Source organism: Megascapheus bottae, unplaced genomic scaffold, assembly GCF_031878675.1.
Source record: "Megascapheus bottae isolate mThoBot1 unplaced genomic scaffold, mThoBot2.hap1 HAP1_SCAFFOLD_51, whole genome shotgun sequence".
Classification (NCBI taxonomy): domain Eukaryota; kingdom Metazoa; phylum Chordata; class Mammalia; order Rodentia; family Geomyidae; genus Megascapheus; species Megascapheus bottae.
In genome coordinates, this window is record NW_028327726.1 from 1,088,129 (window position 1) to 1,097,050 (window position 8,922).

The following is an 8,922-nucleotide window of genomic DNA, read 5'->3' on the forward strand; positions in this document are numbered from 1 at the left end:
TTCTGACCTCATCTCCTCTCCCCCACTCATCTACAGTCTCCTCATCTCCTGTCCCTCCCCTTGTCCTGTCCCTCCTCATCTCATTTCCCCCTCATCTATTGTCCCATCCTCTTTCCTGTTCCCTCCCTTTCCCTTCTCCCTTCCCATCTCCTGTCCCTCCTCCTCCCTGTCCAGCCTCATTTCCTCTTCCCTGCTCATCTCCTGTCCCACCTCATCACCTGTTTCTCCACATATCCTACCCCTCCTCATCTCCACTCTCCTCCGCATCACCTGTCCCCTCCTCATCTACTGTCCCTCCAAATTTCCTGTCCATCTTCATCTCCGGTCCCTTCCCCATCTGTCCGTCATCATTTCCTGTCCCCTCCTCATCTTCTCTCCCATCCTCATATCCTGTCCCTCCCAAATTCCTGTCCCTCCTCATCTCCTGTCCTTCCCAATTTCCTGTCCCTCCTCATCTGCTGTCCCCTCCTCATCCCTCGACCCTCCCCATGTCCTGTCCCTCCTAATGTCCTCTCGCTCCCCATGTCCTGTCCCTTCCTAATCTCCTGTCACTCCTCATCTCCTCTCCCTCCTCATCTCCTGTTTCTCCTCATATCCTGTCCCTCCTCATCTCCTGTCCCTCCGCATCTCCTATCCCTCCTCATCTCCTGTACTCCTCATTACCTTTCCCTCCTCATCTCCGCTCCACTCCCTATCTCCTGTCCATCCTCATCTCCTATCCCCTATCCATGTCCTATCCATCCTCATATCCTCTCCCCTCCCCATCACCTATCTCCTCCAATTTTCTGTCCCTTCCCTCTACTGTCTATTCTCATGTACTCTCCACTGCTCATCTTCTGTCAATCCTCATCTCCTCTCCACCCTTCATCTCCTGTCCCCTCCTCATCTCCTGTCCCTCCCCTTTTCCTGTCCCTCCTCATCTAATTTCCCCCTCATCTCCCGTCCCCTCCTCATTCCTCTTCCCCACCTTTCTCTTCTTCCTTCCAATCTCCTGTCCCTCCTCCTCTCCTCTCCCTCCTCATCTCCTGTCCCCCATCATGTAGTCTTCCCTCCTCATTTAATGTCTCTCCTCATCTGTTTCTCCTCATATCCTGTATCTCTTCATCTCCAGTCTCCGCCGCATCACATGTCCCTCCTCATCTATTGTCCCTTACCATCTCTTGTCCATCTTCATCTGCAGTACGTACCCATCCTCTGTCTGTCCTCATCTTCTGTCCCCTCCTCATTTTCTATCCCACCTCATGTCCTGTCTCTGCCCATCCGCTGTCTCTCCCATTCTCCTTGTCCCTCTTCATCCCCTGTCCCTCCCAATTTCCTCTTCCATCCTCATCTCCTGTCCCCTCCTCAACTCCTGTCCCTCCTCATCTCTTGTCCCTCCTCATCTCCTGTTTCTCCTCATACCCTGTCCCTCCTCATCTCCTGTCCCTCCTCATCTCCTGTCCCTCCTCATATCCTGTCCCTCCCCATCTCCTTTCTCTCCTCATCTCCGGTCCCTCCTCATCTCCTGACCTTTCTAATCACCTATCCCTCCTCACCATCTGTAACCTTCCCATCTACTCTCTCTCCCCATCTACTGTCCCTACCCATTTCCTGTCCATCCTCATCTCCTGTCCCTTCCCCATCCTCTGTCTGTCCTCATCTCCCGTCCTTTCCCCATCTCTGTCCATCCTCATTTCCTGTCCCCTCCTCATCTTCTGTCCCATCTTTATATCCTGTCCCTCCCAATTTCCTGTCCCTTCCTCATCTCCTGTCCCTCCCGATTTCCTGTCCCTCCTCATCTGCTGTCCCCTCCTCAAATCCTGTCCCCTCCTCGTCCCTTGACCATCCCCATGTCCTTTTCCTCCTCATCTCCTCTCCCTACCCATGTCCTGTCCCTCCACATCTCCTTTCCGCCTCATCTCCTGTCGCCTTCTCACTCCTGCCCCTCCCTTTCTCTTGTCCCTTCCCAACTCCTGTACACCCTCCTTTCCTGTCCCTCCTCATCTCCTCTCCCTAGTCTTCTCTCCCTCCTCATACCCTGTCCCTCCTCATGTCCTCTCCCTCCTCATCTCCTCTCTTTCCTCATCTCCTGTCCCTCCTTATCTCCTACCGCTCCTCATCTCCTATCCCTCCCCATCTCCTTTCCCTCCTCACTTCCTGTTGCTCCTATCATCCTGTCCCTCCACATCTCCTCCCATCCCTATCTCCAATTTCTCCTCATCTCCTTTCCCTCCTCATCTCCTATCCTTCCCACATCTCCTGTCCCTCCTCATCTCCTCTTTCCTCCGTATCTCCTGTCCCTCCTCATCTGCTATCCCCTATCCATCTTCTGTCCATCCTCATATACTGTCCACTCTCCATCTCTTGTCTCCTCCGCATCACCTGTCTCCTCCAATTTACTCTCCCTCCCCATCTCCTGCCTATCCTCATCTACTGTCCCCTCCCCATCTTTTTCCGACCTCATCTCCTCTCCCCCCTCATCTACAGTCCCTTCCTCCTCTCTTTTCCCTCCCCTTGTCCTGTCCCTCCTCATCTCATTTCCCCCTCCTCATTCCTGTTCCCTCCTTTTCCATTCTCCCTTCCCATCTCCTGTCCCTCCTCCTCTCCTGTCCAGCCTCATCTCCTCTTCCCTCCTCATCTTCTGTCCCTTCCTCATCTCGTGACCCTCCTCATCTCCTGTTTCTCCTCATATCCTGTCCCTCCTCATCTCTAGTCTCCTCCGCATCATCTGTACTCTCCTCATCTACTGTCCCTTACCATCTCTTGTCCATCTTCATCTCCTGTCCCTTCCCCATCCTCTGTCAGTGCTCATCTCCTGTCCCCTCCTCATCTCCTATCCCTTGCAATCATCTGTCCGTCCTTATCTGCTCTCCGCTCCTCATTTCCTGACCCTCCCCATGTGCTTTCCCTACTTCTGTCATCTCCCTCCCCATGTCCTGTCCCTTCTCATCTCCTGGCCTCCTCATCTCTTGTCCCCTCCTCATTCTTGTGCCCTCCCTTTCTATTATCGCTCCCCATCTCCTGTCCCTCTTCCTCTACAGTCCCTCCTGAGCTCCTGTCCATTCTCATTTCCACTTCGCTCCTCATCTCCTGTCCCTTCCTCATCTCCTATCCCTCCTCATCTCCTGTTCCTCCTCATCTGTTTCACCTCACATCCTGTCCCTCCACATCTCCTGTTCCTCCACATCTCCTGTCCCTCGCCATCTCCTGTCCCTCTGCATCTCCTGTCTCCTCCACATCTCATGTCCCTCCCCATCTTCTCTCCCTCCTCATCTCCTGTCTACTCCCCATCTCCTGTCCCTCCACATCTCCTGTCCCTCCTCATCTCCTGTACCTCCTCATCTCCTGTACTCTTCATTAGCTGTCACTCCTCATCTCCTCTCCCCTCCCTATCTCCTATCCCTCCTCATCGCCTATTCCTTATCCATCTCCTGTTCATCCTCATATCCTGTCCCCTCCCCATCTCCTGTCTCCTCCGCATCACCTGTCTACTCCAATTTACTGTCCCTCCCCATCTCCTCTCTATCCTCATCTACTCTCCACTCTCCATCTTTTCTCCGTCTTCAACGCCTCTCCCCCCCTCATCTCCTGCCCCTCCTAATCTCCTGTCCCTCCCCTTGTCCTGTCCCTCCACATCTCATTTCCCCCTCATCTCCTGTACCCTCCTGATTCCTGTTCCCTCCCTTTCATTTGTCCCTTCCCAACTTCTCTCCCTCTTCATCTTTGATCCCTCCTCATCAACGGTCCCTCCACATCTCCTGTCTCTCCTCATCTTCTGTCCATCCACATCTCTGTACCTCCTCATCTCCTCTCCCTCCTATCTCCTGTCTCTCCCCATCTCCTGTCGCTCCCCATCTCCTCTCCCTCCTCTTCTCCTGTTTACTCCCCATCTCTTCTCCCTCCAAATTTCCTGTCCCTCATCTCCTGTACTCCTCGTTAACTGTCACTCCTCATCTCCTCTCCCCTCCCTATATCCATTCCCTCCTCGTCACCTGTCCCCTATCCATCTCCTGTACATCCTCATATACTGTCTCCTCTCCATCTCCCGTCCTCATCCTGTCCCTCGTCATCTAATGTCCCTCCTCATTTCCTGACCCCTCCTCTTCTCCTGTCCTTCCCATATCCTGTCCCTCATCATGTCCTGTCCCTCATCATCTGTCCCTCTTCATCCCATGCGCCTAATCATCTCCTGTTCATCCTCACCCCCTGTGTCCCCATATCTCCTGTCACCTCCACCTCTCCTTTCCCTCCACCTCTCCTGTCCCTCCTCCTCACCTGTCCTTCCTCATCTGCTCTTCCCTCCTCGTCTCCTGTCCCCTCTTCAACTCCTGTCCCTCCTCATCTCTTGCCCCTCCCCATCTCCTTTCCCTCCTCACTTCCTGTTGCTCCTAACCTCCTGTCCCTCTACATCTTCTCCCCTCCCTATCTCCTGTTTCTCCTCATCTCTTTCCCTCCTCATCTCCTGTCCCTCCACATCTCCTGTCCCTCCTCATCTCCTGTACTCCTCATTACCTATCACTCCTCATCTCCTCTTAGTCTCTATCTCCTGTCCGTCCTCATCTCCTATCCCCTATCCATCTCCTGTCCATCCTCATATACTGTCCCCTCTCCATCTCTTTTCTCCTCCACACCACCTGTCTCCTCCAATTTACTCTCCCTCCCCATCTCCTGACTATCCTCATCTACTCTCCCTTCCCCATCTTTTTTCCGACCTCATCTCCTCTCACCCCCTCATCTAAGTCCCCTCCTTATCTCCAGTCCCTCCCCTTGTCCTGTACCTCCTCATCTCATTTCGCCCTCATCTCCTGTCCCCTCCTCATTCCTGTTCCCTCCCTTTCCCTTCTCCCTTCCCATCTCCTGTCCCTCCTCCTCTCCTGTCCAGCCTCATCTCCTCTTCCCTCCTCATCTCCTGTCCCTTCCTCATCTCGTGACCCTCCTCATCTCCTGTCCCTCCTCATCTCCTGTTTCTCCTAATATCCTGCCCCTCCTCATGCCTAGTCTCCTCCCCATCATCTGTACTCTCCTCATCTACTGTCCCTTAGCATCTCTTGTCCATCTTCATCTCCTGTGTCTTCCCCATCCTCTGTCAGTACTCATCTCCTGTCCCCTCCTCATCTCCTATCCCTTGCAATCTCCTGTCCATCCTTATCTGCTCTCTGCTCCTCATCTCCTGACCCTCCCCATGTCCTTTCCTTCCTTCTGTCATCTCCCTCCCCATGTCCTGTCCCTTATCATCTCCTGGCCTCCTCATCTCTTGTCCCCTCCTCATTCCTGTGCCCTCGCTTTCTATTACAATTCTTCATCTCCTGTCCCTCTTCCTCTACAGTCCCTCCTGAGCTCCTGTCCATTCTCATTTCCTCTTCCCTACTCATCTCCTGTCCCTTCCTCATCTCCTGTCCCTCCTCATCTCCTATTCCTCCTCATCTGTTTCACCTCACATCCTGTCCCTCCACATCTCCTGTCCCTCCACATCTCCTGTCCCTCCTCATCACCTGTCCCTTCTCATCTCCTCTCCCCCATCTCCTTTCCCTCCTCTTCTTCTATCCATCCTCATCTCTATCCCTCCACATCTCCTGTCCCTCGCCATCTCCTGTCCCTCCGCATCTCCTGTCTCCTCCACATCTACTGTACCTCCTCAACTGCTGTCCCTCCTCATCTCCTGTACTCCTGATCACCATGCACTCCTCATCTCTCCCTTGTCCATCTCCTGTCCCTCCTCAACTCCTTTCCCCTATCCATCTCCTGTCCCTCCTCATATCCTGTCGCCACCCATCTCCTCTCTCCTTCCCATCACCTGTCCCCTCCTCATCTAATATCCCTCCCCATCTTCTGTCCATCCTCCTCTTCTCTCCCCTCCCCATCTTTTGTCTGTCATCATCTCCTCTGCCCTCCTCATCTCCTGTCCCCTCTTCATCTCCTGTCCCTCCCTATGTCTTGTCCCTCCACATCTCCTCTTCCCTCCTCATCTGCTGTCGCTTCCTCATCTCCTGTCGCTTCCTCATCTCCTGTCCTTCCTCATCTCCTGTCCCTCCTCATCTAATGTGCCTCCTCATTTCCTGACCCTTCCGGGGGTCCTGTTCCTCCCTATCTCCTGTACCTCCTCATATGCAGTCACCTCCTTTCCCTCCTCATCTACTGTCCCCCCTCATCACTTGTCCCTCCTCATTAACTATCACTGCTCATCTCCACACCCCTCCCAATCACCTGTCCCGCCACATGTCCTGCCCCTCCTCATTCCTGTCCCTAACACTTCTCCTATCCCTCCCCATCTCCTGTCACCTCCACATCTCCTATCCCTCCACCTCTCCTGTCCCTCCTACTCTCCTCTCCCTCCTCATCTCCTATTCCCTCCTCATCTCCTGTCACATCCTCATCTCCTGAAACTCCTCATCTCCTGTCCCTTCTCCTCTCCTGTCCCTCCTCAGCACCTGACCCTCCTACTCTCCTGTCCCTTCCCATCTGCTGTCCCCTCCCCGTATCCTGTTCGTCCCAATCTCATATCCCTCCTCATCTCCTGTGCCGCCTCATCTCCTGTCCCTCCTCATCACTGGTTTCTCCACATGACCAGTTACCCCTCATTTCTTCTCCCCTCCCCATCTCCTTTCCCTACTCATCAGCTTTCCCCTCCCCATCTCCTGTCCTTCCCCACCTGTTGTCCCTACTCATCGCCTGTCCATAATCTTTTCATTCTCCTCATCTCCTGTCTCCTCCGCTTTGCGTGTAACTCCTCGCCCTCTGTAACCTCCCCATACACTGTCTCTCCCCATCTTCTGTCCCTCCTCTTCTCCTGTCCTTCCCATCTCCTGTCCCTCATCAAGTCTTGTCCCTCATCATCTCCTTTCCCTCCTCATCCCCTGTGCCTAATCATCTCCTGTTATCCTCATCCTCTATCCCCCCATATTTCATGTAACCTCCAGCTCTCCTTTCCCTCCACCTCTCCTGTCCCTCCTCCTCTCCTGTCCCTCCTCATCTCCTCTTCCTTCCTCATCTCCTGTCCCCTCTTCACCTCCTTTCCCTCCTCATCTCCTGTCCCACCACAACTCCTGTCCCTCCTCATCTCCTGTCCCTCCTCATCTCCTGTCCCTCCCTATCTCCTTTCCCTCCTCATCTCCGGTCCCTCCTCATCTCCTGACCTTTCTAATCACCTATCCCTCCTTACCCTCTGTAACTCCATATCTCTCTCTCCATCTCCTCTCCCTCCCCATTTACTCTGCCTGCCATTTCCTGTCCATTCTCATCTCATGTCCCTTCCCCATCCTCTGCCCATCCTCATCTCCTGTTCTTTCCCCATCCTCTGTCCATTCTCATTTCCTGTCACCTCCTCATCTTGTCTCCCATCCTCATATCGTGTCCCTCACAATTTCCTGTCCCCTCCTCATCTCCTGTCCCTCCCAATGACCTGTCCCTCCTCATCGGCTGTCCCCTCCTCATCTCCTGTCCCCTCCTCATCCCTTGATCCTCCCCATGTCCTGTCCCTCCTCATCTCCTCTCCCTCTCCATGTCCAGTCCCTCCTCATCTCCTTTCCCCCTCATCTCCTGTCCCCTCCTCCTTCCTGTCCCCTCCTTTTCTCTAGTACCTTCCCATCTCCTGTCCATTCTTCTCTCCTGTCCCTCCTCATTTCCTGTCCATCCTCCTCTCTTGTCCCTCCTCATTTCCTGTCCCTCCTACTCTCCTCTCCCCCCTCATCTCCTGTCCTTTCAAATCTCCTGTCCCTCCTCATCTCCTCTCCCTCCTCATCTCCTGTTTCTCCTCATTTCTTGTCACTCCTCATCTCCTCTCCCATCCTTATCTACTGCCCTTCCTCATCTCCTATCCCCTACCCTTCTCCTGTCCATCCTCATATCCTGTCCCCTCCCCATCTCCTGTCTCCTCCGTATCACCTGTCTCCGCCAATTTACTATCCCTCCCCATCTCCTGTCTATCCACATCTACTCTCCCCTCCCCATCTTTTGTCTGCCCTCATCTCCTCTCCGCCCCTCATCTACTGTCCCCTCCTCATCTCCTGTCCCTTAACTTGTCCTGTCCCTGCCCCTCTCAATTACCCCTCATCTCCTGTCCACTCTTCATTCCTGTTCCCTCCCTTTCTCTTATCCCTTCCATTTCCTGTCCCCCTCATCTCCTCTTCCCTCCTCATCTCCTGTCCTTTCCACATTTCGTGACCCTCCTCATCTCCTGTCCCTCCTCAACTTCTGTTTCTACTCATATCCTGTCCCTTCTTGTCTCCAGTCTCCTCCCCATCACCTGTCCCCTCCTCATCTACCGTCCCTTACCATACCTTGTCAATCCTCATCTCCTGTCCCTTCCCCATAATCTGTACGTCTTCATCTCCTGTCCTTTCCCTGTCTTCTGTCAGTCCTCACTTCCTGTCCCATCCTCATCTTCTGTCCCATCCTCATATCCTGTCCCTCCCCATTTCCTGATCCCTCCTCATCACTTATCCCTCCTCATTTCCTGTCCCCCCCTCATCCGTTGAACCTCCCCATGTCCTGTCCCTCTTCATCTCCTCCTCCCCATGTCCTGTCTCTCCTCATCTCCTTTCCCCCTCATCTCCTGTCCCCTCTTCATTCCTGTCTCCTCCCTTTCTCTTGTACATTCTCATCTCTTATCCATCCTCGTCTCCTGTCCCTCCTCATTTCCTGTCGCTCCTCATCGCCTCTCCCTAACCATCTCCTTTCCCTCGTCATCTCCTGTCCCTCCTCATCTCTTGTCCCTCCACAACTCCTATCCTCCTCATTATCTGTCACTCTTCTTCTCATGTCCCCTCCCTATCTCCTGTCCCTCCTCATCTCCCATCCCCTATCAATCTCCTGTCCATCCTCATATCCTGTCCCCTCCCCGTCTCCTGTATCCTCCGCATCACCTGTCTCCTCCGATTTATTGTCCCTCACCATCTACTGTCTATCCTCATCTTCTCTCCACTCCCCATCTTTTCTCCATCCTCA